At 41.5% G+C, this 27,339-nt stretch overlaps 1 protein-coding gene across 1 annotated transcript in view; it reads left to right on the top strand.

The window, feature by feature from the left end:
* Nucleotides 1-27,339, top strand: part of TSHR (thyroid stimulating hormone receptor) — a 119,257-nt gene that overhangs the window by 13,321 nt on the left and 78,597 nt on the right. The window lies entirely within an intron of this gene.

Genomic DNA, 27,339 nt, shown 5'->3' with positions numbered 1-27,339 from the left:
TTATTTTGTACCTCTGTGAAAACATTTAACCAGTATACAATGAAGAAAATCTGCTAAGAAAAAAAAATAAGCTTAAATGGGAGAAGTGGGTTTTTCTTTCACTTCTGTTTAGCAGTGTCTATTCTCAGCTATTTCACTCAGTCTGGACTTGAAGGCAGAAGGTGTGTGGTCAAATTCCAGTCTACCAACTAGCTGTGTGGGAGACTCTATTTGCTCACTGCTAGAATGAGCAAACTAGTAAGCTCCACTCTCCCCATGTCCTGGCCTGGTTATGAGGATCATGCAGGAAGGCTAGTGGTGAGTATGAAATCACAGGGTAGCCCTTGGTCACAGGTTGCTGTAGATTATCGTGCAGTGGTGGGTCTGAGGACCTGTGAGGTCTGGCCTGACTTAAGCCTCCATATTAGTGGTGCATAGGTCTGGCTGGCATACCTAGCAGCTCTTTGGCTTGAGGTTATGTGGCTTTATTAAGAAGAGTGAACACGTTTTCTATGCAAAAGGAACATTTTAAAGATGTACAAGATTCCTTGTCTTCTTCCAGACATAGTCATCCCCGGGGGTGTTACTGTTAGTAGGGTAAAGTGATCAAAATGGTGACTGGAAGGACTCTGTCCCAATAGAGCCCATAAATCTGTAAGAAGGATTTATCTGTTCTCTGTCAGAGACTGGCTTGAAAATCTGTCATATTTCCAAGCTCTCCAGATGCCCCTATTGACTGCTTGGCCAGTCTTCTTATGTGGCATAACCAAGTGGCCATTGCACAACCATTCACAATCCCTGGAATCTAAAACAATAAAGCTCAAGTCTCTGAAATGTGCTCTGTGAAGCATGGAAGACTGTTAAGGTTCTGATTCCATTCTGTGTGGCAATACAAGTGCTAACATACTTACGGAGTGTTCCTTTTACTCACAAGAAACTTGGCGCTTTCCTGGAAGTCTGGATCCCATAACAAACAAACAAACAAGTGAGTAAATAAGTAAGTAAGTGGCTTGAAGAGACTCTGCTTTCTTTTTATACTGTATCCAATGTTTTCCTTTTCAATAGCAGAAATGTAGGGAGAGACTCTCTTGGGTAAAACTGTGATAGGCAAAGTCCTAATGGAGAGTAGAAGATTCAAGTTTCCAACATAATAAGGAAATGTTGCATGAGTTTGTGAAAGAATTATTAGTAAGACTGGTAAAAAGAAAAGGAGATTAGAGCCCTCCCTGATGGCACAGAAGGTTAAAGCACAGCACTAAGAAGCTAAAGCCACTTCAGCATAAGTTCAATCCCCGCCCTGGAGGTGACCCACATGGTGTGGCAGACCTCTGCCCACTGCTCCTCTCTGCAGTGTACTTCGTCAGTCAGCCTGTTCTGTTCCCCACTCTATCTCTGGTTAATCCTGCACCTCTGGCCTGTACCCCAGTTCTGTATGCACAAATAAATAAATCTTTAAAAAAGAAAAGGAAATCATAACTTAGAAACATTCGATAAATCATGCTAACGAGGCCTCAGTCTTTCTGTGACTTGCCTTTCACTGTTTAGCAAAACCCATAGGGTTTTGCTCTGTCCTACTTTGAAGAACTACTGGGAAGACCTAGGAAGTAATTCTCCAAGTGCTCTTCATTATTCAACAACTAACAGTTACAAATGCCTGGTCTCTCAGATAAGGATGAACCAGTTTGTCTTTCCTCCATGTTGATCAAGTGTTTCTTCTTTATGACTGAATTGTTCTCTCAGGTAGTCTTAGCAAGTTTGCCTGTCCCTATTCGTTGCCATTTTTCTTCTCTTGTTTGACAGGTTTGTCTTGCATTCCAAGGAAAAGTGAGTTATGCAGCAGCTGTTGAAAAACAAGCTGGCACCCACCTTATCCACCTCAGTACTGAGCCCTGTCCCCTCCCCTTTGCAAACCGTTGTCTATCTCTCCCCTTTTTGTTTCCCTTTGTATAGATAATCCTGCACCCTGCCAAAGAGCAGGACAGTGGTCTTTGAGACATGGGTTCTGCTGCCCTCTTCATTTTTTGACAAATTAAATCACTTTTCCTTTCTTCAAACTGTTTCCTTTTATTGGCTGAGGGAAACTGAGGCTGGCATTGGGTAACACAACAGTGAAAATATCAGCAGGTACCTTATCAAATATTTTGAGGAACACAGATTTATCATAAAGGAACTTTGAGGGAAGTGGGTCATAAAAATAAACAAAGCACAAAAAAAATACTTAATTTCAAAGCATCTACAAATCGATCTTTTCCTTTTTCACTTACATAAATTGCAAGAGTCCCACTCCCTGCATCTTACCCTTATCTCCTCACTCTCCTTTGACTTTTTCCTCTTTCCTTTTCCCAGATTCTTTCCATTGTTGTCTAAACACTCCATTCTCTTTCTTCCTGGAATCTTCCTCTATCTACCACTTCTGTTTCTCTACCTGCCTCTTTCCCTTCCCAGCCAAAGATTCATAGAGTTTTCTTAAGTCTCTGCCTTGCTGTTTTTCCTTACAGTCTACTCTTGAGCTTTGCTTCTGTCCACGTTGCTCAATTGAAAAAGCTCTTGCCAAAGTCACTCACAACCTTTGTCCATTGCAAAACTCCATGGACATTTTTAGATCTTTTCCTTAGACTGAAACTTCAGTGACTTCTGTTAAGTAATGACCACTTCCATTGGCTTCCTCTATGGCACATGCGTTGATGGCCTGGAGTCTCAGAGGGTCTCTGACCACAGTGTTGTGGTGGAGGGCGGGTGTTCAGATATGGAGCGGCCCTGGTGCACCCACTGCACTGTGGGATCGTTAACAGCAAGTGTGTTCTGTCTTTCTTGTTTTCATCGAGGTCATGCTGGCTTACAGCGCTATGTGTGTGCAGGCTCACCCTCTTCTGATGTTGCCATCACATCCACGAGCAAAGTACCAATAATCCTCATCACAGCTCTTTGAGCTCCCTACCCCATTTTTCCCACTATTTCCCCCCTCTGGGAGCCTCAGTCCTGTCTGGCTTGGTTTTGCTATTCCTTTGCCTCATTTGTTTTTATTCTACATATGAGTTGAAATAGTTTGTGGGCCCTCCCTGGTGGCACAACAGGTTAGGGCGCAGCACTATTAAGGAAGCCACAGCTGCTACCATTTCAGCACAAGTTTGATTCCTTGCCAGGGATGTGGCCCACAGCAGACCTCTCCTGGCCTGTTCACTGCTCCCCTCAACAGTGTACTTTGTCAATCTGCCTGTTCTGCTCCCCGCTCTATCTCTGGTGAATTCTTTCACCATTCCTGGACCTCTGGCCTGTACCCCAGTTCTGTATGCATAAATAAATCTTTTTAAAAAAACTGTCATAAACTGGAGAACATCTGCATGTTAGATTACGTCTTTCATTCTTGCCTTTTAGCTTCCACTCTGTTTTCCAATGTGATGTGATAATTTCTCTAATTTCCATAGATCTATCTCCCAGTTCACTGTTCTTCAGCTGACTACTTCTGTTTGAATCAGGTCAGCATTACTGCATGTAGTTTTCACTTCTGCTATAATCCAGTTGTCCATTTTCATTGTTCTGTTCTTTTTTGTGATTTGGTTTTATCTTTGACTTCTTGAGCTACTTTAAATAATCTTACTTTATTGTTACCATTAAATTATTCTATTCTCGGCCCTCCCTGGTGGCGCAGTGGTTAGGACACAGTACTGCAAGTTGGTTGCAGCCGTTTCAGTGTGAGTTTGATCCCTGGCCCCGTAGGTGACCCATACAGTGCGGCAGACCTCTCCTGACCCGCCCACTGCACCCCTCAGCAGTGTACTTTGTCAGTTGGCCTATTCTGCTCCCCACTCTGTCTCTAGTGAAGCATTTTTACTGCCCCTGCACCTCTGGCTTGTACCCCAGTTCTGTATGAATAAATAAATAATTTTTTAAAAAAATTCTATTCTATGAAGTTCTTGGGGGAATCTCAATTTGCTAATTGTTGGGTCTACTGGTTCTTTCATGGTGAATTGTTACCTTCTTGTTTTAAAAATTTCAGATTATAAACTTATCTTTAGTAGCACTATATCACAGAGACTCTTGTGCAACCTGAGCTGAGCATGACTTATTAGGAGTTCTGTGTTTTTGTCTATCAGCAATATCAGAGGGTTTACCACTCAAGGCCATACTTCATGTTGCTGTCTCAACTTGAGAAGGTATTTTGCGAGGCAATGGCTCAAATGCCAAGCCAAACATCCAAATCCATAGGTAGGTACATGATTCCAGTTTGTCAAGAGTAATTTATTTTAAATAAGGAACACATATGAGACATCCAAGCTTTGGTCAGAGGGCAGGTCTTTTCTGACTCACATTTTTACTATTGTACATTTACAGCGTTTTGATATTCCTAACTTACAGAAGTATCATAAACCCAGCTCTGTCCTTCACATGTGCCATGATGTATTCTTTGGACCCAATGTCAGCTCATGGATTAACAAATCTGACAAATTTAGCCCACATGATCACCTTCCTATTCTTCTATCTCACATGGCCCATCACTTTCTTGTATTTCTATCTTGTCATCTTATATCTGGGAGTTACAGGTGGGCATAGAGTGAAGGCTTTGGATTATGTAGATATCCAGGAATTTCATCTTTCATTTCCTAGATAATTCATTCTACAGACAAGAAATTCCTCAGGGGCTGTGCTGTGCATTGAAGGCCATGGGTTCAGAAAACAGATCTAGAACCTTCATTATCACCTCTGCACTATAAATAAGACATCAGTTTCTCTAGGAAGATTTTCTTGACTTTTCTAAAATCTGGATTACATAGATTTATTGCTATCATGCCATCTTAATTGCATTGTCTAGACTAGCCTATAAGCTCTAAAAATGATAAATAATGCCCTCTATTAATGATTCCCCAGAACTTGCACAAAGCCCAGAGCTTTGCAGGGACTAGAAAGTAATTATCAAATACACTCTTTCCAAAAGTACTTAAAAATGTTCAGTGCATTGATGATACATCCATTATTAACCTTTTCATTGTCCATGTGTCCTTCAACTTCCCACCTTTTTGCTCAAGCTCTTTCTTCTCTGCATACAAAATTGCTCGCGCTTCCTCATTCCTTAAAAACAGAGCAAAGCAAAACACTGGTACCTCCTTTTATTGGGCTCTTTCCCTAAATAGCATTATATCTGTTTATGTTTCAAGTATTACTCTATTCATTATCCTTATGTTGGCTAGTTCTCTTAAAAGCCAGTGAGGGTATGGCCCTCCCTGGTGGCGCAGCGGGTTAAAGCACTGCACTAAGAAGCTGAAGCCACTCCAGCAAGAGTTCGATCCCCGCCTGCCCCGGAGGTGACCACATGGCGTGGCAGACCTCTCCTGACCCGCCCGCTGCTCCCCTCAGCAGTGTGCTTCATCAGTCGGCCTGTTCTGCCCCCCCACTCTGTCTCTGGTGAATCCTCTCACCCTCCGCATCTCTGGCCTGTGCCCCAGTTCTGTATGAATAAATAAATAAATCTTCAACCAAAAAAAAAAAAAAAAACCAGCGAGGGTAGTTCTAGTGCACCCCAAATGCCATTTGCAGAGTAATGCTAGTCCCACGGAAGGCCACCTCGGTAGCTCCCAGGTATCTGATCCCTGCATTTATGACTCCTGGCTAGTCTCTCGCTTCCTGTAGGCCTCTTAAAATGTGATAATGTGTGGGTAGTTCAACCTGTTTTCATCTTCATTTGTTAATTAAGTATGTCTTAATTCTATGTCAACTCTTATATTGTATCCCACTCTTAGAAACTTAAAATATTTGGGTAACGCAATGGGTTAAAGCACAGCACTATGAAGCCGTACACAGCCACTGCAGAACGGGTTTGATTTCTGGACAGGGGGGTGACCCATATGGTGTGGCAGACCTCTCCTGTCTAGCCAGCTGCTCCTCTCAGCAGTGTGTTTCAGTGGATCTGCCTATTCTGCTCCCCGCTGTGTACCTGTTGAATCCTCTTAACCCCGCTCCTCTGGCCTGTACCCTAGTTCTGTATGCATAAATATGTAAATATTTTTTTAAAAATTAAAAAACTTTAATCCTTGCATCTCACACTGTTTTAACTGTGGAATTCTTTCACCAATTGCCAAGTCTGGAAGCTCCCTCTTGTGCCATCCTGATCACAAACTAATGCTTACTCGATTAGGTTACAGCTATCAACACTAACATTTCTGCTGGATGTAGTCACCTCTCAGCTAGTGTCTTCCTTTCACTGGCATATTCTTATTGCCACTGTTTGTTGATCCTCTCATTTGAGTCCAGAGTAGAAGGGGATGTAGATAGATGTGTCCAGTAAAATATCCCCAACCTAAGACCTTTATGACTCTCTCTGTGGTAGCTTTTGAAGAAGGCATTGATGCTTGAAATACAAAACTGGCAGCAGTTTTAAGAGAAAGCTCTGAAGCAGAATAATTTTAAGTTTTGAATAAGTAAACATTGACTTTCAAGAGTAAGATTAAAAGATTGAATAAGCTTTGATTTTTTTTCTAAAGAGTAATTTGCAACTGTACACGTGTCTTCGAAAAATCAGCATTTTTCATATGGTATTATGATGAATTTAAAAACCTGTAAACTTCCCATTAAATTACTCACTATTCTGCAAGAGAGTCACTCCTTTTAACTCTGTCCGCCTGTCTAACCACTCAGACCTTTAATGAAAGTTGCTTAGCAGACCACATAACAAGAGACTATATAACTGGGGGAAGAATTCTTTTTTTTTTCCCCAAATAAGTGGTTTTACCTGCTTACAAGAAAGACTTGAGAACTTGGACACACTTCAAGAGTGTCTGAATATTTTTCTTCAACAGAAAATCCAGCCCAGACATCCAATAATAGAGATTTGTTTTCAAAGGGGAAATAAACAAATTTCATCAAGACAGGCCAAAATTTAAAAGCAATTAATGGTGACAGGGCCAAGAATTTTCATTTTATTATGAACCCTAACACTTTTTCAAATTTTATAGAAAAAGAAGAGAAGGGAAATATCTGAGAAGTAAAGATAAAATTCACATAAAAGGTCTGTTTCAAAGTAGTGTTCAGAGTTAAGGGAGAGTAACTGAAGGGTAAGCCTACTGCCTGAGGAGACTGAAAAGCTGGCAGATAACAACAGAGACAAATAGCCTGAAATCTATTTATAAATTTCAAAGATTGAAAGTGGTATTGCAGGCCAAATCAACTGACATACTGGTGAAGAAGTTTGCTTTATTGAATTCACACCAACATGCTTAGAGGGATTAGATCTTTAGATGCTAAAGCAATTCAGTCATAAGTATGTGAAGCACCATGTGGAACTTCTGGCAAATACTGGACCAGAAAAAGTAGGACCCTTAGCTCTGGTTTTCTTTAAAATAAATAAATAAGAGCCCTCCCTGGTGGCACAGCAGTTTATACACAATGCTTGAAGCTACAGGCAGCCACTGTAGCACAAATTCGATTGCTGCCTGATGACACAGCAGACCTCTCCTGTCTCAGCAGCTGCTCTCCTCAGCAATGTATTTCAGTAGATGTGCCTGGTCTGCTCCCCACTCTTTCTGGTGAGTCCTCTCACCCCCCATCCTGTACCTCTGACTTGTACTCCAGTTCTTGTATGCATCAATAAATTTTAAAAACTTAAAATAAAAGAGAAGAGATATTTTTTTATTGCTGGGTCTCTTAAGTGCTTTACATCATTGTTCCTTCTGTAAATTGCCCAGTCCTAAATGTTTTTAAATTTAAAAAATAAATAAGATCTACAAGCTAGTCATAAATCCAAGTCAGTATAAAAGCATTAGTGGTAATTTAAGTCACTTTCCTCTTTGACGTTCATTACCTTTACACATAGCTCTAGGAAAGTTTTAATATGCTGCAATGTTAAATGGTGAAGAAGTTTAGGCCCATTTCCTGCTAGAATGAGAGATGATCAAGAAGAGAGATATTTTTTCATGACTCCACAATCCAGAAAACTAATTAGCATTTAATGAGTGCATAATACATATTTGCTGAATGAAGCAAGCTTAAAAATTCATCTCAGCAGACTTTAGTATAAGTCAGAATGTCAGGACACTATTTAACTATGATAAATATGAACTTTACATTTAACTCTAAATAATAGATTTCACAGATTCAAGATGGAGTAATCCTAGCTCAGCGTCCATGGTAAAATCATCTGGGAGCTATAGCTAACTGTAAAAAGATCCGAGAGAGATGAAATTTCCAGAATTATCAATGTTAATTTTATTAATAGTACACAATATTAAAATCAAGATAAATTGTAGTCTGTGTTTGGAGCAAGTCAAATAACACTTTAAAAGTGTATAGACAGGGCCCTCTCTGGTGGCGCAGTGGGTTAAAGCACAACACAACGAAGCTTAAGCCTGTTCTTCATGAGTTCAATCCTCGCATGCTCTGGAGGAGATCCACATGGCAAGGCAGACCTCTCCTGACCCGCCCGCTGCTCCCCTCAGCAGTGTACTTCATCAATCTGCCTGTTCTGCACCCCGCTCTGTCTCTGGTGAATCCTCTCACCCTCCGCATCTCTGGCCTGTACCCCAGTTCTGTACGAATAAATAAATCTTAAAAAAAAAAGTGTATGGACAAGGTGGAGTAAACTTAGGTGACTTCCATACTTAAGGGTAGACATCTTCCAGACTATATTTTAAAAACTTGAAAGAGCCCAAGTAGGGCTCTATGGAGGAGAAAAACAATAGACCTCTGTGTCATTCACATATTTAAAAGCCATGAGAGTCACCCCTATAGGTGAAACTGATTAATAAAAATTCTGTTTCCAAACTTCTTTGATGTGAGATTCAGATTAAATATAAGAAGGAATGATCAGCAGATCACAGAGATTTGTCAATGGAATGCATCTCCTGCAGAAGATGAGGAGGCTGTGTTCTGGGAGCCACAGGTGTTTTTATGTGTCCTCTCCATGCTTCCTTAGGAAGCGCTGAGAAGGCCATCCAAATCCCGTATATATTTTTCACCGATTGATGTAAAGAGAAGTCATCCCATTCATCTATGAGATTGTGCCTACTCCACCTTGTCAAGTTTAGCTGGGCTAGTAGTTAGGGTGCTCACAAGGTTTTATTCATTTCATACTCCTATCCGTACATTCTGTATTTTGTTAAAGATGTATTTTTATTTATGAATACAAGAACTGGGGTGTAGGTCAGAGGTGACAAGGGTGTAGGTCACAGACAGATGGGGAGCAAATTAGGTAGATCCACTGAAATATACTGCTGAGGTGAGCAGTGGGTGAGACAGGAAAGGTCTGCTGTGCCATGTGGGTCAGTTCCCTGGTGGGGATCAAATTCATGCTGCAGAGGCTGGTGATGGCCACTTTAACCCCTGTGCCACCAGGGAGGCCCCTGACCCACTAAATATTGTTTTTTGAACATGTAATCCTAAAAGACATGTTTATAAATTCTATATATGCTATATACTAATCATCACCTTGTATGCAAAAATAACCCAAAGGCAAGAGCATGAGGTTAAAAAAAAATCAAGATTAATGTGCATTCTCTCCACGTCCAGTTGGGTATCAGATCCACCCCTACTTCCCAGAGTGCCAGCAGGAAATGATAAAGCCTTCCATCCTTTTGTTCAAAGACTCGATATGTCAGACCCTTCTTGGTGTGAATTAACTACAAGTCAATCTTAATTTTTCCCATTTCCTATGCAGATAAAAGTAACTATATGTTGTTATTTTAAAGAGAGTTTGCTGATTATTTAGAATCTCTATATATTTTTGGGAAGCAAAAAAAAAAAAGCTGTATGTAGCAATTGAACAGATACGTGGGAACTTCAGGTACAAATCATTGACACATCTTCAGCTCCTAAAAATACATCATCATCTCTGTGCCCCAGACAAACTTACTTCTGTAGGCAGATTTCTAGAACAGTGTAACTCAGGGGCTCTCTTTCACAAGAGGGACATGCTAGCTCAGATTTTTTTTTTTAAGTATTTATTTACTTATGCACACAGAACTGGGGTACAAGCTAGAGGTGCAGGGGCGGTGAGAGGATTTACCAGAGACAGAGTGGGGAGCAGAACAGGCAGATCCATGAAGTACACTGCTGAAGGGAGCAGCAGGCAGGTCAGAAGAAGTCTGCTGTGTCTTGTGGATCACCTTTGGGGCAGGGATCGAACTCATGCTGAAGTGGCTTTAGCTTCTTAGTACTGTGCTTTAACCCACTGCACCACCAGGGAGAGCCCAGCAAAAATATTTTTAATGCTTTCCAGTTGACTCTGCTTGATTTTGATCTAAGTTTTCTGCCTCATGTCTCATAAACATGTGTGCTCCTTTATAAACATAATACCTTTTATAAAATTGCAACTGTGTGGTGTTCTGTTAATATGAGAATTTCAAATAACTGCATCAACAAAAACTGAACTAATAATTCTGTCATATTTTCAACTGAATCCTAAAGTCCCAACATAAACCCAACAGCCTTTTTTAGAGAGATGATCTTTGCTCTACCAATATCTTCTTCCTTTCCTGGGAGATTTAAACTTTTTTAAGTGAAATTATTATGCAATATAATGCTACACAACCCCATAATTCTTCTTTACTCTTGGAAAATTTCTTCCTTGACCTAGCAAGTGGCTGGCTTGTTTATTACACAAGTTTCTGGATCCTGTTGCTCTGTGCTGTGAAGACAACCAGCAGAGGGAGCAGATCCTAGCTCAGTGGCGTGTGTGAGGCCACAAGCTCAGGTCTAGTCCTCAGGGTGAAGAGGCTTTGTTCTAGTAACCCAGGACACCAGGGCTTTCAACAGTGTTAGCACAAGGAGTCTAAGCTCTTGCCTAAGACTTCTAGGGATTCCCTAAAAGAAAAGAAGAGGGAAAGAATTTTGTACAAGTTCCTCCTTGGGCAATGGTGTCTGTGTTTTTAAATCTTTAGACCCTGTGGATGGAAGCAGGTGGGGGTGTTGGGATGCAGCAAGAAAACGAATCATTTCTTCTCACCCAGTTTCCACGTATCAACTCTGTTTATTCCAGAGAAAATAAAAGACATAACACTGGCCTCCTCGCTTCTCAGCTCTTTGGGTCTCTGAGGCCAAATCACTAAGGTCCTACATATCTGTTTGTTCAATTGTAAAGAAGAGACATTGCCATTGTTGTCCTTCGGCTTCTGTTACCATTCACTTAGTAACTTCTGTTTAATGCCTTTAATTTCATTTAATCCTAGTGGCAGTGCTATGAAGCGAGCCCTTGCCCCACTTCACAGACCATAAGACTGCAATCAGTGGGATTCTGGCTGCCACCAGGAGGAGCCTCAGATGGTGGCGACTTTGGGGCCTCCGCGGCCCAGCTTTGGGCCAACCTGTTTGGTTGGACATTTACCCACAAGGGGATGGGTGTTTCCTGTGAAAACTATTTTAGCCACGGGGATTACAATTGAGATGGGAAAAAAAGAATGTACAAAATGATGTAAAAATAAACTATTATATTATAAAAAATTTAAAAAAAAAAGAAAACTATTTTAGCTATATTCTTTCTCTTTGTCCTGAGGCGATGGATGGTGGAACCTATTTAAAGCAGGCAGATTTGTGATTCCTGTGATGGCATTCTCACTCCACCCTGTAACACCTGGGATTAGCAATTTAGTTGCATGATTGCTACATCATGCTGTTTCATCACCTCACCAGGCTTTGCCTCTAACCAGCACTTTTACCCTAAAGCTGTCATTTAAACCCAGTTTCTGCATATGTAAAATAGATGACCAATAATATGAAATAAGAACTAAGAAAGATCAAATGAAATATATGTATGACATTTATGAAATTTGTTTTATGGAAAAAAATAAACATAGAAACCAGTCTTTGTAAAACTTACACGGCACAGAGCAGCTTCGTGTTTATCCTACACAGTACCTGCCTTTGCCTGCCTCTGGAAAGAAATGTACTCAAAGCACTTAAGAGGGGCCTCCCTGGTGGCGCAAGGGGTAAGTCTCAGCACTGTGAAGCTGTCCACAGCCAGTGCAGCAGGCGTTTGATCCCCAGCCAGGAGCTGACCCACATGGCACAGCAGAACTCGCCAGTCTTGCCCTCTGCTCCCCTTAGCAGTGAATATCAGTCAGTCTTCCTGTGCTGCCCCCCACTCTGTCTATGGTGAATCCTCTCACCATCCCCTCACCTCTGGTCTCTACCCCAGTTCTTGTATGCATAGAATTTGGCAGGTGGACTAAGTACACTGCTGAGGGGGAGCAGCAGGCGAGGTAGGAAAGATCTGCCAGGTCATGTGGTTCACCTCTCCTGCTGGGGATCAAACTGGCAATGAAGCGGCTAGCTTTGCAGTGCTGTGTTTTAACCCATTGCACCACCAGGGAGGGCCCAATAATAAATCTTTTTTCAAAAAAAAAAAACAAAGTAAAAAAATAAAATAAAATAACAAAGTACTTAAAAGGCAGGAGATCCTTCATATTACATTTAATGAGGAGGCTGCTGTGTCCACTGTCCCGGGAGGTGGCATTACCTACCTGAAAGGCCACCTATGGTTTGATCTACCTTAAAAAGAAAGCTTGAAAGTCAGACAAGTTGTCCTTACTCCATTACAAACTGTCCCAGTCCTACTGGAGATATTTAATAATGAAGATTAATGTAGTAGTTTAAGAGGGAGAAATGGAATCTTTGTGCTGTCTCAGCACAAGGGGATGAAAAAAGTACTTCTTTCTATTCTACAGTTTGCAAAGTGAAAGGTAGATTGTTTTTATTCTTTAAAATAATTTTCAGAACAAGTAAACCTCTGTGTGTGTGGTGATGTGAAAGATAGGAAGTGCAATGGAGGGAGCAGGTAAACATTGCCCCACTATATGTCACTCAGTTCAATGTTTTTCAAGTACGAGGTCATGAAGTGGAATTCTGCTAAGATAAACAAGTTGTCCGGATGGATGGCGAACATTAATCAAATAATTACAAGTTTAGTGAGTGTTATAAGGGGCCAAAAAAGACTTCCATTATAGCTTGGCTTATGAACATACACACTACAATATCTTGAAATTTTTACTTACAATGGTCAAGTTGGAACTACTGCCACGTGTCAGAGAATGCCAAATGATTCATTCCCAACTATGAAAAACCTGAATTTCTTTAATAGTAACTGTTCTAAAAAGAAACTAGCATGGCCAATATTGGTTCCTCGTCCCTCTAAAGCCAATTTAAAGGAAATGAGAGATGTACACCATGATTTTGACCTCACAAGCCACTAGATAACCCAAGAAACAGTGCATGTAATAATGTAGGAGGGTCAAACAATGTTTCATAGCATAACCGATTCTGCTGACTTTCCCCCTTCTGGGCTGTAATAATTTTGGCCTCTTTTGTAATCATACCCTGTTGGAAAGCCACATGACTTGGACTGATTTTTGCCTACTCCTGAATTTAGTTTCCAAAAGTCTATCTCCATAACTAAGGAAATGGGCAGTCCAGGTTGGCTGGCTCCCTCAAGCACACTTAAAACTTGATTGTATAATTGTATGACCAACAAGAGTCTTTGCATCAACTCGAATTTTCTCATTGGCATCCAGTGTTGAAGATATCATATTGCTTGGGGAAGAAAGAAAGTAATTATTATGATTTTCATGGACTCACAGAGCTTAAGCATTGGAAAAGGGGCTTGGACCATCTTAATCTTCTACCCAATGTAAGAATTTCCTTCACTTGATGGATGAAATCCATCCTTTGAATACATCTAGTAAAGTGAAATTATTGCCTACTTTTTGAAGAATTCTATTATCCTTTTCTAGACTGGGAAAATCTACCACCATTCATCTTAGACATGTCCACTGGAAATCATAGACCAGAACAGCAACATTCCTCCTTAAATTAGTCTCTTTGAGGCTACACACTCCATTTTTCTCCTCCATTTTAGATGCAACATGATCCTCCAAATTGCTACCATTTGGGATGGCAAGGGCAAGAGCACCATGTTTGTGCCTCTCACTAGATATATTTGCTGTTTCAGTCTTGAAACATCAGCTGGTTGGATTCACATTCCACCTGTGGCTGCTTTCACATTGAGGTATTTTCGTTGTAAAGATAAAGCAGAATTTCTCTATTGCCAAATCATTTTCTCTGGTTTTAGAAAATTCCCAATAAAATAATATTGACTCTAAAATTAAGCACTGGATTAGAAGATGCTCCCTGCTCTTGAGTCATAAGAATATATTATTTTTTATTTCTATTAAGCTACTAATTTTAGTAACTTTGGCAGAGGGGATACAAAAACAGGCAGTCCCTAACTTAGGGGGTTGTGTCCCAGAAGTCAGTTGCTTGGAATCTACGTGTGTTTTATGTTTTCTGTCTAGCTTACCAAAAACATTTTAACCCCTAAGGTGCCTGACTTTATAATAGAAGGCCAGAAATCAACTGCAGTATAAAGAACCTCTGTAGTGGGAGACTTTGTCCCTAAATCTTTCCCCTGTGCTCTACCTCATACGTGGAAGGGAGCGGAGCCTCCCGCTCGGTCAACTGAAATATGAGAGAAGAAAGAACAGACTTTTATGGAACCTATAGGACAGAAGGTGATGTCAGTCTGATTCCACTTGGGTGAGGTATCTCAAACAGTCACTCCACAGAGCTGAGGGGTCAGTGGTGGTTACCAGGGGCTGCGGAGGAGGGAGATGAAAGTCTGCAATCTGTGGGCACGATGATTCAGCCAAGCAAGGTGAGTAAGCTCTAGAGACCTGTTGTCCAACACTGTACTTGTGGTTGACAGACTGTATTATATGCTTAATATTTTGCACACGTGGGCCTCCCTGTGATGCCAGGGGTTAATTCTCAGCACTGTGAAGCTATTGGCAGCCACTGCAGCACAAGTTTGATCCCCAGCCAGGGAGCTGACCCACCAGGCACAGCAGATCTCTCCTGTCTCCCCGATGCTCCCCTCAGCAGTGTGTTTCAGTCAATCTGTCTGTTCTACTCCCCACTCTTTCTGGTGAATCCTCTCACCCCTCCCCCTGCAGTCTGCCTGTGCCCCACTTCTTGAATGCATAAATAAATAAATCTTAAATACACATTATATATAGAGAGAGTACACTTACAAATCTGGTAAGAGGGTGTAAGTTTTCTTAACAAAATTCAATACAATTTTTTAAAAATAGTCTATAGCCATACACTCCTGACTGTACCTAATCTCATTCCAATAAGATTAAAAATAATAATACTTAACACTTTGGAAAATAAAAAGGAATTCCTGTTCTTAGTATATTGGTATAGTGGAAATTAGATGTGGTTGAGTTTGTGTTAAAATTTTCTGTAAGGAAAAGCAGTCTTTTATTGAGAATACTAACAAAGGAGGGGAAAAGTCAAGAGCAAAGGTAGGAGGGTTCCACCAGGCTGTGGCAGAGGATTCTGGGTGCCCGGTGGTGGGTGTGGGGTGTTGACCTACATCTGAAGAGGTGTGACTGTCAACTTCTAAATCATATACAGTGTTGCAAACCAGTGTTACCTCAAAAGTATATAAATGCTACAAAATTTTATGTAAAAAAATAATTTTGTGGGGACATGCCAATATTCATATTTAACACCCTATTATAGTTGATGGGAAAGATTATTTTCTTTTGAACAATATTAAAATAAATAATTGTGCAGCTCAGTAACCTAAAAAGCATGTAATAGAGTTAACCTCCTAAGTCACTTCTGGTGCGACCTCAGTGAGGGAAGATAGACAATTAGACAGTCGTTCATCTTGTCACCTTATAAAATTGCCTGCGTATTTCATTGTTCTTTTAATGTTCTACAGTGAATTATTGCATTTTATAAAAATTTTAGAGTCTCATCATAAAATATACTTACAGAGAAAGATTTATTTTAGTTCTATTTGCTGTTAATCCTATCACTGATGAATCACATTTAAAGGACATTTTTTATTGCCCTCTCTTATTCATATGCTTTATAAATCATGCCAAAGTGTCTTAAGAGTGTTTTAAGTACCCAAATATGAATGAAATAGACTTTGAGATGTGAGCCTCCTTCTAAGACTGATGTTTGACTCCCCCAAACCCTACTCAAAAAAGGAAAATCTCACCCATCTATCAACTAGACAATAACGGCTTTGTCGTTAGCCCTGGACTCTTCCTTGCGTTTTAGACTGTACTTCCCAGTTCCCAGACATCTCCACTGGAGACACTGGGGCATCTCAAACTCATCTCAACCCTACTCCCAATCTCAAAAGAAGCCCACAGCACTTTTCTTCACAATTTTTTTCTAAGATTTGTTGGCCCTCCCTTGTGGCGCAGCAGGTTAAAGCACAGCACTAAGAAACTAAAGCCACTTCCACATGAGTTTGATCCCCGCCTGCCCCGGAGGTGACCACATGGCGTGGCAGACCTCTCCTGACCCATCTGCTGCTCCCCTCAGTGGTGTACTTCATCGATCTGCCTGTTCTTCTCCCCACTCTGTCTCTGGTGAATCCTCTCACCCTCCACATCTCTGGTCCGTACCCCAGTTCTGTATGAATGAATAAATAAATCTTTTTAAAAAAAGATTTATTTATTTGTGCATACAGAACTGGGGTACAGGCCAGAGGTGCAGGGGTGGTGAGAGGATTCACCAGAGAAAAAGTGGGGAGCAGAACAGGCAGACTGACTGAAATTCACCACTAAGGGAAGCATTGGGCAAGACCGGAAAGGTCTGCTCTGACATGTGGGTCAGCGCCCTGGCTAGGGATCGTATTGGTGCTACAGTGGCTACGATAGTTTCACAGTGCTGTGCTTTTTTTTTTCCCTAAAGATTTATTTATTTATTCATACAGAACTGGGGTGCAAGCCAGAGGTGCAGGGGTAGTGAGAGGATTCACCAGAGACAGAGTGGAGAACAGAACAGTTAGATCGACGAAGTACACTGCTGAGGGGAGCAGCAGGAGGGTCAGGAGAGGTCTGCCGCGCCATGTGGGTCATCTCCTGGAGACTGGGGATGGAACTAGTACTGAAGCTGCTGAAGCCAGCTTGCAGTGCTGCATGCTAACCCATTGAGCCACAGGGGAGGGCCTCACAGCACTGTGCTTTAATTGGAAGCACCACCAGGTGATGTAGTTTTTTTGGAGTTCGGGGTCCTTGGGTTCACCTGAGAAAGATTTCACCAGAGCTCCCCTTTCAGCAGCATGTGGCAGGTTCCCCTGGCAAGTTTCCCCATGAGATGAAGACTCAGTTATATTTAAAGAACAGGCTTATTAGGGGAAAGGACAGACACAGACAGACACTTGCATAGATTCAAGTGGGCAGGAAGAGCTGCCCCGAAAGGGACAGGTTTGCTGAAAGAGGGCTGCATGGTTGTAGGCGGGTGGCCTCCACTGAGAGAGGTCAATGCAGAGAAGCCTCAGCATGATACAGGTCATGGCATGGTATAGTCATGGGCAGGCAGGACACTGCCGCCCTGCAGAGGGAGAGAGTAGGTGGAAAGAAGTGCCTGCATAGGCACAGGTGGGCAGAGACCGCTGCCCCAGGCTGGTGCAGAGACTGCCCTGATATAGTCCTTTTTCTTTGCAAGGAGCTCACTCCTTTGCTGCTAATTTTGGATAACTACGTGGAATCTCACAATGCTCAATCTCTGTCTCTTTACACTCAGTCTGTGCTTCTGATATTCCCTACAGCAGTCTGACCTAGGAGTCTCCATGACTAGGTTAATGGTCATGTGAGTTCCTTCTGCCCCCACCTCCCTGCATGAGTCAGGTTCCAGCCTTGTGATGCCGCCCTCAGGTTCTCTCCTCTTTTCCTCCATCACAGGGAGGGCCTGTTCTTCATTATTCTTAACCTCAGTTTTAATAATAGTGTATTTCAATCACTGATGTAAGCCAGAATTTGCAAATCACCACATTTCTTTACCTCCCATATTCAATTCAATCATTAAATCCTACCAGTTCATGTTCATTGTGACCAATGGAATCTCCCTAAGTTTGATGCAAGGTTTCCATCCACTATTATGTAACGACTGGCCTAACCCATGGTCACAAACTTTATTCTTACCTGTGCCCTAGGAAATAGCCACATATTTGTGTGATCTACTTTAATGTATTTAATTTTTCAAAAAAATGATAGGATGCAGGGGCCTCCCTGGTGGCAGGGGTTAAAGTCTCTATCAAGTAATCACTATCAAGTAATACACCATCAAGTAATCACCAGCTACTGACACTGTGGCATGAGCTGGATCTCCCGGCCAGGGAGGTGACCCACATGGTGCAGCAGACCTCTCCTGACCCTCTCACTGCTCCCCTCGGCAATGTGGTTCAGTCAATCTGCTTGTTCTGCTCCCCGCTCTGTCTCTGGGGAATCTCTCACCCCTCCCTTCCACCCCACTGCACCTCTGTCCTTCATCCCAGTTCTTGTATGCACAAATCAATAAAACTTTAAAACAAAAAGGGGATGGATAGAAATAAGACTACGATGCCAGTTTATGTCTGCCCATCCCGTATCTAGTTTTCTTGCATTCTAATGAAGAGGTCTCCCCACATCAGCACTCTAAAGAAAACATTTTATAGATACCTGCACATTCATTCATATACCATGTAAATGGGAAATTTAGAGTGTGAATTAAAAGGCAAACATCTGATGGGCCCTCCCTGGTGGCGCAGTGGGTCAAAGCACAGCACTAAGCTTAAGCCACTTCCTCATGAATTCGATCCCCGCCTGCCCCGGAGGAGATCCACATGGCGTGCAGACCTCTCCTGACCCGCCCGCTGCTCCCCTCAGCAGTGTACTTTGTCAATCTGCCTGTCTGCTCCCCACTCTGTCCCTGGTGAATCCTCTCACCCTCCGCATCTCTGGCCTGTACCCCAGTTCTGTATGAATAAATAAATAAATCTTTAAAAAAAAAAAAAAAGGCAAACATTTGCAGTTTCTAAATGATTAGCCCTGATTAGGAAAATAGATTCTAATGTGCCACTGATTATAATTTGATTTATGTGCCTATGAGGGCTGGGTCTGTTAGGACTAATCGGAGGGCTGGATTAATGGCACTGAAGAGTTCTAAATAACTTGACCTCTGCCGAAAATAGCTGTGTGGCTTGAGCAAAACATTTAATAACAAGTCCTCTGATTAAATTGCTTTTGCATCTGTTAATGCCACCGATGTCATAATAGCCCTGGGAAGTAAGTAGGACAGACACTACTATCTTCATTTTGCAAATGAGCAAAGGCTTAAAGAGGGTAAGTAGCCTGTCTATCCCTGTATGAGGGATCACCAAGCTTCGCAGGGGCACTTTGACTCACATACTGCCTTTGCCTAACCTCTTTGGACTTCGCTTCCCAAGAATACAATTTCTTTTTTTTTTTCATTTTTAATTATTTATGCATACAAGATATGGGGTACAGGCCAGAGGTGAAGGGAGTAAGAGGACTCATTGAAATACACTGCTGAGGGGAGCAGCTGGTGGGTCAGGAGAGGTCTGCTGTGCCATGGGGGTCACGTCTGGGGCCAGCTGGGAATCAAACTGGTGCTGCAGTAGCTGTGGATTGCTGCATAGTGCTGTGTGTTAATCCATTACACCACCAGGAAAGGCCCAAGTATACAATTTCTATATTTAGATCAGTTTTTGATCTAAACTTACAGAAACATTATGCAGATTCTGCAGGTAGTGCTTCTATACCCACCTGGTTTTCACTAAGTTTCATATGCGAAAGCTGCCTTAGCATGGACAACAGGCTGAGTGGCTGCAACACAGGCAGCTATTTTCCCACAGTCCTGGACGGCTGCAGGTTCAAAGGGCAAGCAGGCTTGGCTTCCACAGACGCCCTTCTCCTGAGCTTGCAAACGCCCTCCTCACTGTGCAAGCTCCTGGAGCGTTCTCAGTGCCCTAGACTCCTTTACTTAGAAGGACACCAGTCCTACTTGGAGAGAACATGTTAGTGTCCATATATATATTTTTTTATAACAGTTTATTTTTACATCATTTTGTACATTTTTTTTCCATCTCAATTGTAATCCCTGCGGGTTTCCCATCACTATGTCACCCGTGTGCCATCACCATAATCCCGTGCACTTCCCTCCCCACACCCCCATTTGTTAGTGTCCATATTTTAACTGGGTTTAACCTCTTTAAAGACACGAATCCCCAATAGAGTCATATGCGGAGGTCCTGGAGATTAGGACTTCGACATACAAGTTTCAGGGAGACACTAATCAGTTGACAATGCCGCGTTATTAACATCCTATGTTAGTATGGTACATTTGTCACAGTTCATAACATTCCTATGAACTGAAGTCTAAACTTTATTAACATGTCCTTAATTTTTACCTAATGCCTTCTTCTGTCCCAGGACTCCATCCAGGACACCCAATTATAGCATGTCATGGTTGTGGGCCAAGCTGTCTCTCCTGTGCAAGTTATTTTATTGAGACCCTAGTCCCCAATATGAGGGTATTTAAATGGGGACCTGTACAAGGCGATTAGGCTCAACGAGTTCACAAAGGTGGGTTCCCTATGCAAGGATGGCTGTTTTCAAAAGAGGGAAGACCTGAGCTCAGTTCTTGCCACCATGAGGGCACCAGGCATCAGAGGCTGCTGTCTACAAGCCAGGGAGAGAGCCCTCACCAGGAACAAAATCTACCCGGCTCCCGGATCTTGGATTTCCCATGAGTAAATGTCTGTGAGTGAAGCCCCCACCCAGTCTGTGGTATTTTGTTAGGGCAGCTGAGCAGACAATAGCAATCACTGTGTCTCCCTGGGCACCTCTGATCTCTGACCTTCCCAATGTTTCCTTATTTTTGAAGGCCCTCATTAAGCAATTTTTTTTTTTAGATTTATTTTTTTTTAAAGATTTATTTATTTATGCATACAGAACTGGGGTACAGGCCAGAGGCTCAGGGGCGGCGAGAGGCTTCACCAGAGACAAGAGTGGGGAGCAGAACAGGCAGATCTACGAAGTACACTGCTGAGGGGAGCAGCGGGCGGGCCAGGAGAGGTCTGGCTCGCCATGTGGTCTCCTCCGGGGCAGGCGGCAGGCGGGAATAGAACTCATGCGGAAGTGGCTTCAGATTCTCAATGCTGTGCCCTAACCCGCCGCGCCACCAGGGAGGGCCAGATTTATTTATTTATGCATGCAGAACTGGGGCAAAGGCCAGAGGTGCAGCCGTGGTGCGAGGATTCACCAGAGACAGAGTGGGGAGCAGAACAGGCAGACTGATGAAGTACACTGCTGAGGGGAGCAGCGGGTGAGACAGAAGGGGTGTCTGCTGTGCCATGTGCTGTGCCCCCCATCCCCAAGCCAGTGATCTGTAGTGCTGTGCCACCAGGGAGGCCCTCATCAGGGATGTTGTACAGTGTCTATTAACTGGGATTTGTCTGATTTTTTATCTAGTGATTAGCTTTGTATTGTGGGTGTTTGGAAGACTACAGAGGCAAAATGTCATCCTCAGTAAACAAGTGTACATACTATGAATGTGACTTATCACATTTTTTTTAAGATTTGTTTATTTATGCACACAAGAGCTGGGGTGTAGGCCAGAGGAGAGGGGGTTGAGAGGGTTCCACCAGAGACAGAGTGAATAGCGCAGATGGATCTACTGAAACACACTGCTGAGGGCAGCAGCGGGTGAGACAGGAGAGTTCTACTGCGCCATGTGTGTCACCTCCGGGCGGGCATCGAACTCGTGCTGCAGTGGCTGCCGATCGCTTAACCCCTGTTGCCACAAGGGTGGCCCTGACTTATCACTGTTGATGTTAACCTCAGTTGCCTTGCGTGAGATGGCTTGAGATATTTTCAGACTTCCCTATTGTAGTTTTCTTTTCCTCCCTCAATACTACGCTTTGGAAAGTCATTATGTGCATACCCTATGATTAAGCAGTGGGGAGTTAGAGAATTAGGCTTTTTTATCTGCAATTAGCAGGACTGGGTTAATCTATTTCTAAATCATCTCTAGTTTTTCTTTATGATCACAGAAGTATTGTTCTGATTAAAATTGATGTCACAGAACAGGGTTAAGAAAACATTATTATCACTTTGATTCAAACTTGTAATTTTCACATCTATGGCTCTCACCCAAATTGAGGGACCACAGAAAACATTGTGTAAGTTGTGTGAGGTGATGGTGTGCCTCTCGGGGAGGGGCTTTGGTGATATTGGACAAATCACTTAATTCCTCTAATCAGACTTAAATTTGGAAGCTTGGAGGGAGGTCTCTTCTTTACACCAATAACATAGAATTAGATGCAACTCACTGTTCTCAGTAATTGGTACTCAGTAATTATGTCAATTACTGGATAGTTACATCTGACTGAAGGGACATCGGTGGGCTCTTTTCTGAAAAGCTGAATTTACTAGAAATTTTACTTTAAATAGAAACTATGTAGTTTGCCATTTTTACTCCTGTGTTTCACACATTCATTGAAATTCTGCCGACAGGAACATGTAAAATAAGGCCAAAAATAAATAGAAATGAATGTCTTGAATATTGTATATGATTGTGATGAATTGCTAGTTGTTTCATATCAACCTCCTATAAAAAAGTACCCGCATTAAGAGACTTTGAAAAGCACCAACTATTGTAGAAATAGTAGATGTTTTTCACTTTAAATAATTAGGACATTAATTGTTTTTTAGAGGATTTCCCTCTTTAATTATTATAAAAGTACATCTGCCCATGAAATACAGAAATATATCCATGAAGTATGGAATTAAATTTTTCCATGAATGATCTTCAGAGAACACATAATTTTCTTGTTACAAACTAATTAAAATCAAGTTTAAGACCCATTAAAACATGATTTTATGGACAAAATACCTGTGTTTTGAAAAGAAAACTGTACAATATTAACTTAGGAGAGTGATTATAGTTGATAGCTTCCATATACTTTAGATATTTTTTGCACATCAATGTAATCATACTTTTATCTCCTTGTAATTTATGGGAGAGGAAACAAATAATCCTGTCTTGGCTATAGATTTTTTTAGTTAAGGTAACATTTTGGTTTACAACATTGTATGACATTCACGGGTACTGGATCACACCCTTCAGATCTGTTACCAAACCACACTCACCACCAAATTACCCATTACCTTCCTCCTTTTCCTCCCGCCCATCACCTACCCCTGGAGTCTCAATTCTCCAGTCAGATTTCCAGCATTTGTTTTGGCTTAGTTTCGGCTGTTCCTTTCTTTTGTTCCTCTGTATTCCACATATGAGTGAAATGGTTGACATCTCAGTTTCTCCTCCTGACTTACCACGTCTTCGTTAGCATGATGTCCTCCAGTTCTACCCATTTTGTCATTGCGAGCAAGATCCCCCCACCTTTTTTTTTTTTTTAACAGTTGAGTAGTAGTCCATTGTGTGTGGGTGTGTGTGTATATATATATATATACCACATTGGAACATTATTTAAGGGATGACGTTTCTGTGGATTCCAAGGTAGCACCATGTTTTCTAATAGCATCATATGGTAGGCAGGTCTCACTTACTCATGTACTGTCTCTACATACATAATTATTGTGGGGCCTTCTTATAGCATATTTAAAATGTGCAAAAGACAATGTATAATGACAAATACCCATCTCCAAGGAAATGAGTAACAACTGTGTCTTAAAATTAAAATGTAAGAGTTGATTTCCTCTTTGAGTCATCTCCATTTCCTTCTGTCCTCTCTCAAGGTTATCCCTTTGCTGCAATAATTGAATGTTTTCTGTTTTGTTGTTTTATCACAAATACCATATCCATAAATGGCATAAGGTTATGTTTGAACATCTTTTAAATGTTATATTTCACATATCAATCTGCAACTTACCTTCTTTATAGGTGAGCTCAAGAGAAATTAATGTAGACGCCTACACCCAGTTTATTTTTTTAAATATTTAGTTTTATTCATGTATGCATAACAAGAACTGGGGTGTAGGCCAGAGGTGTGGGAGAGGAGAAGATTCACCAGAGACAGAGTGGGGAGCAGAATAGGCAGATCTTCTGAGATACACTTTTGGAGGGAGCAGTGGGTGACACAGGGATTAAACTCATGTCACCGTGACTGGTGATAGGTTGATAGCTCTGAGACTTTAACCCCTGTGCCACCTGGGAGGTCCCAGTCTATTTTAATGACTATATAGTATTTCACCATGTAACTAAGTTAGGATTTGTTTATCTAGTTCCCCATTGATGGGCTTTATATTTGTTTCCAAAGGTTGATTCTCTGAAGAAGCTGCAGTGAATATCCTTGTACTTTTTGTATCTCTCACCTTCTGCCAGTTTCTTTAGGGGCATATGCCTAGAAACAAGGATTTGTTGGGCTGTAAGATAGAGTTAACTTCAATTTCACCAGATATTGCCAAATTAGTTTTTGGCAGATCATAGCAGAATTCACCCCCAAGATATATACATCATAATTAGATGATTTTTTTTTCTGGTGAATATGTTTATGTAAGATTTATTAGGTAAGTGTCATTGTGATAAACATGATATTTCAAAGATAAGCAAATGACTTAGGACATTTGCAGCTAATGAAAATTTATAATTACTCTTAATTGCCCATTATACTCTGAGGCACGTGCTTTACTATGTCTCATGTGTTCACGTGACACTGAGCACTGACTTCCTTAGAGAGTAAGTGACAAGTCTGGACCTCAGTGCCAGGATGCTCATATTCTCTTCTCCAACACTTACTCTTCATACCAGACCACACATGTGGCCCAAACACGCATATTTACTCTGCCTTTTAGAGTCTGAGACAACATTTTCTAGTGGTCTGGCACCATCTGTATTTATTCGACTTGACTAGTTCTTGATGAAAGGATTTTCCTGTGTTAACCTTATGGGCCATGATATTTGTGTGTATATTTCCACTCATAGAGTGATTTGGGGGAAATGTATACTAATCCTTAATTTAGAAGTAAAACAGATATGCCCATGAGAGATGGGTCTATAAAGTTCATCTTCACTTGAGAAATGTAATAAACATTTGTAAAATATCTTGTTGATTCAATTATTGCAGTCCAAAAGCCAACTGGAGATCTGTTCTATATCAAGGTCCCCAGTCCTCTTGTGGGGTGTAGGGTGTCATTTGCTCACATCATTCAAGAGGAGTAAAAACAGAGTCAGAGATGTTCCTCCCCCAGAGCCCTAGTGGGTCAGCCTGCAAGTGTTTTGCCTCCCTGGGAGGAAACCAGATGAGCTGAGCTTGCAGGAGTCCAGAGGTAGTTCCTGGGTATCTGACCAATCCATGACTTCAGAGGTCTTCTAGCCATTTGTTTGATGCCAAATAACAAATACCTTTCCTTTGGTTGTCAGAGTCTAGGAAGTTGGAGACTATGTGTCTTGGGGCTAGAAAGGAGATAAAGTGAGATAATATAGGGGAAAATAGTCCTTGAAAAAATAGTCCTTAGTAGATTCCTTCTCCACTTTCTCTTCTTCCTCATCTCATCCTACTACCTCTCCTGGCCCCAAATTTGTCTGTAGCCAGAGAGGTTTTTTTGAACAATGATACTCTGTAGTTAATCTGACTAGACTCCTTAATGTGCTCTGACTGCTGCAGTTTCACTGGAAGGGAACTGGGTTGGCAATCAAGCTGAGGCTAACTGGCTGAGTCCTAGAATTCCCACACCAAGGAGGAGGAATAAAATGACTTAGAGACCTGGACATAGTTACTGCAGCTATTAGTCATGGTGTGTTAGTGGAACACAATCTGAAAAAGTTATTTCCTAAATGCTTTCCAAAGACCTGGTTCTTCACAAAGATAGTTTGTAATGACAGGGAGAAACTAGAGTGTTAGGAAGAATAGAACTTTAAGTTTGACTTTGTTTTGGATCAAATGCTTCTTCTGTTTTTTGTTTTGTTTTGTTTTGTTTTGTTTTTTGATCAAATGTTTCTTAAAAATAAATCTACACCTGATCCTAATTTTCATTTCAGTTCCAAAGACCAGTGATTTTATTTTGGGGGATAGAATCCTTAAAATATGTTCATGTAGGGGCCTCCCTGCTGGTTTAAGGGGTTAAGTTTCAACACTATGAAGCTACCTGCAGCACAAATTTAATCCCTAACCAGGGAGCTGATCCACATGGCACAGCAGACCTCTCCTGATCCACCCACTGCTCCCCTCAGCAGTGTATTTCAATACATATGCCTTTTCTTTCTGCTTCCCACTCTTTAGTGAATCATTTCACCTCCCCTCCCCTGCATCTCTGGCCTACACCCCAGTTTTTGTATAAATAAATAAATAAATAAATAAATAAATAAATCTTTTTTTTAAAAAAAAAGAATATATTCATGTAGAATGAATACAGAAATTGTACCATTCTGAGTATTAGGATCATAGTGGGTGTTTTAATATAAACTCAAAACCTAAGTCACATGTTATTTTTTGAAGCATAGAAATTGGACTTTGCAAACAACTTAAATCTCTTTGTGTATGTGAGGATCTTCAAGTAAGCATTGAGTTTTCTGTCTGTACAACATCTAGAAAGTTTTGTTATTTATTTTTGCATAGAAGGACTGGGATGTAGGTCAAAGGTGTGAGGGGTGAGAAAATTCCCAGAATGGAGCAGGACAGATAGATCTACTGAAATACACTATTGAGAGGAGCAGCTGGCAAGACAGGACAGGTCTGTTGCGCCATGTGGGTCAGCTCCCTGGCTAGGAATCAAACCCAGGCTAGAGTGGTGGCAGTGCTGAGACTCAACCCCTAGGCCAGCAGAGAAGCCCTAGAAAAAGTAGCTGTAAATCTGAGGCTGGCAAAGAAGTTGATAGTTTTATGAGATGATAATAGAGAATCCTGTTTGTGCAAAAAGGAAACAAAAAGAGAAGGAAAAGTTACTATTACCAAATAAATTATTTGTATTAAATGTCCCATGCACTGTTTCGGGACCAGCAAAAATTTTAATTTGTTTCTTCCAAATATGGTTAGTGTTTGGATCCCAGTGTTTGAATGTCACCTCCTTTGATTTTAATAAAACAACAGATGAGCTAAACGAGAGAAGAAGGAAATCCGCAGAGTACTGTCTTTGAAAATGGGATGTCAGAGGTGCTTGGGGGTTCTAGCGGTAAGCATAAAAGAGAATTAAGCTTAAGCAATTGCCTTGCTTTTAAACACATTGCATGTTTCAACCAGGCCTGATGTTCTGCTATAATATTTGTGATTATAGGATAGTAGCTTTAGATGGTGGAGGAAAAGAAGTGGACATCAGGGACCCCAGTGGAGCTGAAGGCACCTCAGTGCAGCTCTGATTAACCCTAGGCTGTTTAAGGGCACCAGAGTACATAAGGAGGTGAGGATGCGGACAGGTGAAATTGCTTCTCCCCTTGACAGTTTAAGCTGAAATCAGTCCTGCTGGCACTAGAGTATTAGTTTTCCAAGTATTGCCCCAGAATAACTTATATCCCAGTGATATGTGAACCTGTTAAATACCTTAGTTCCCAGATGAAACTGCAGACCAGTGGAATCAGAATATTGGGGATAAGGCCTGTGAGTATGCATTTTAAATAAAT

This window comes from Condylura cristata, unplaced genomic scaffold, assembly GCF_000260355.1.
Source record: "Condylura cristata isolate star-nosed mole 26May11 unplaced genomic scaffold, ConCri1.0 scaffold00013, whole genome shotgun sequence".
Lineage (NCBI taxonomy): Eukaryota > Metazoa > Chordata > Mammalia > Eulipotyphla > Talpidae > Condylura > Condylura cristata.
Note: the sequence above shows the minus strand (reverse complement) of the source record. Positions and strands in the feature narration are given on the sequence as shown.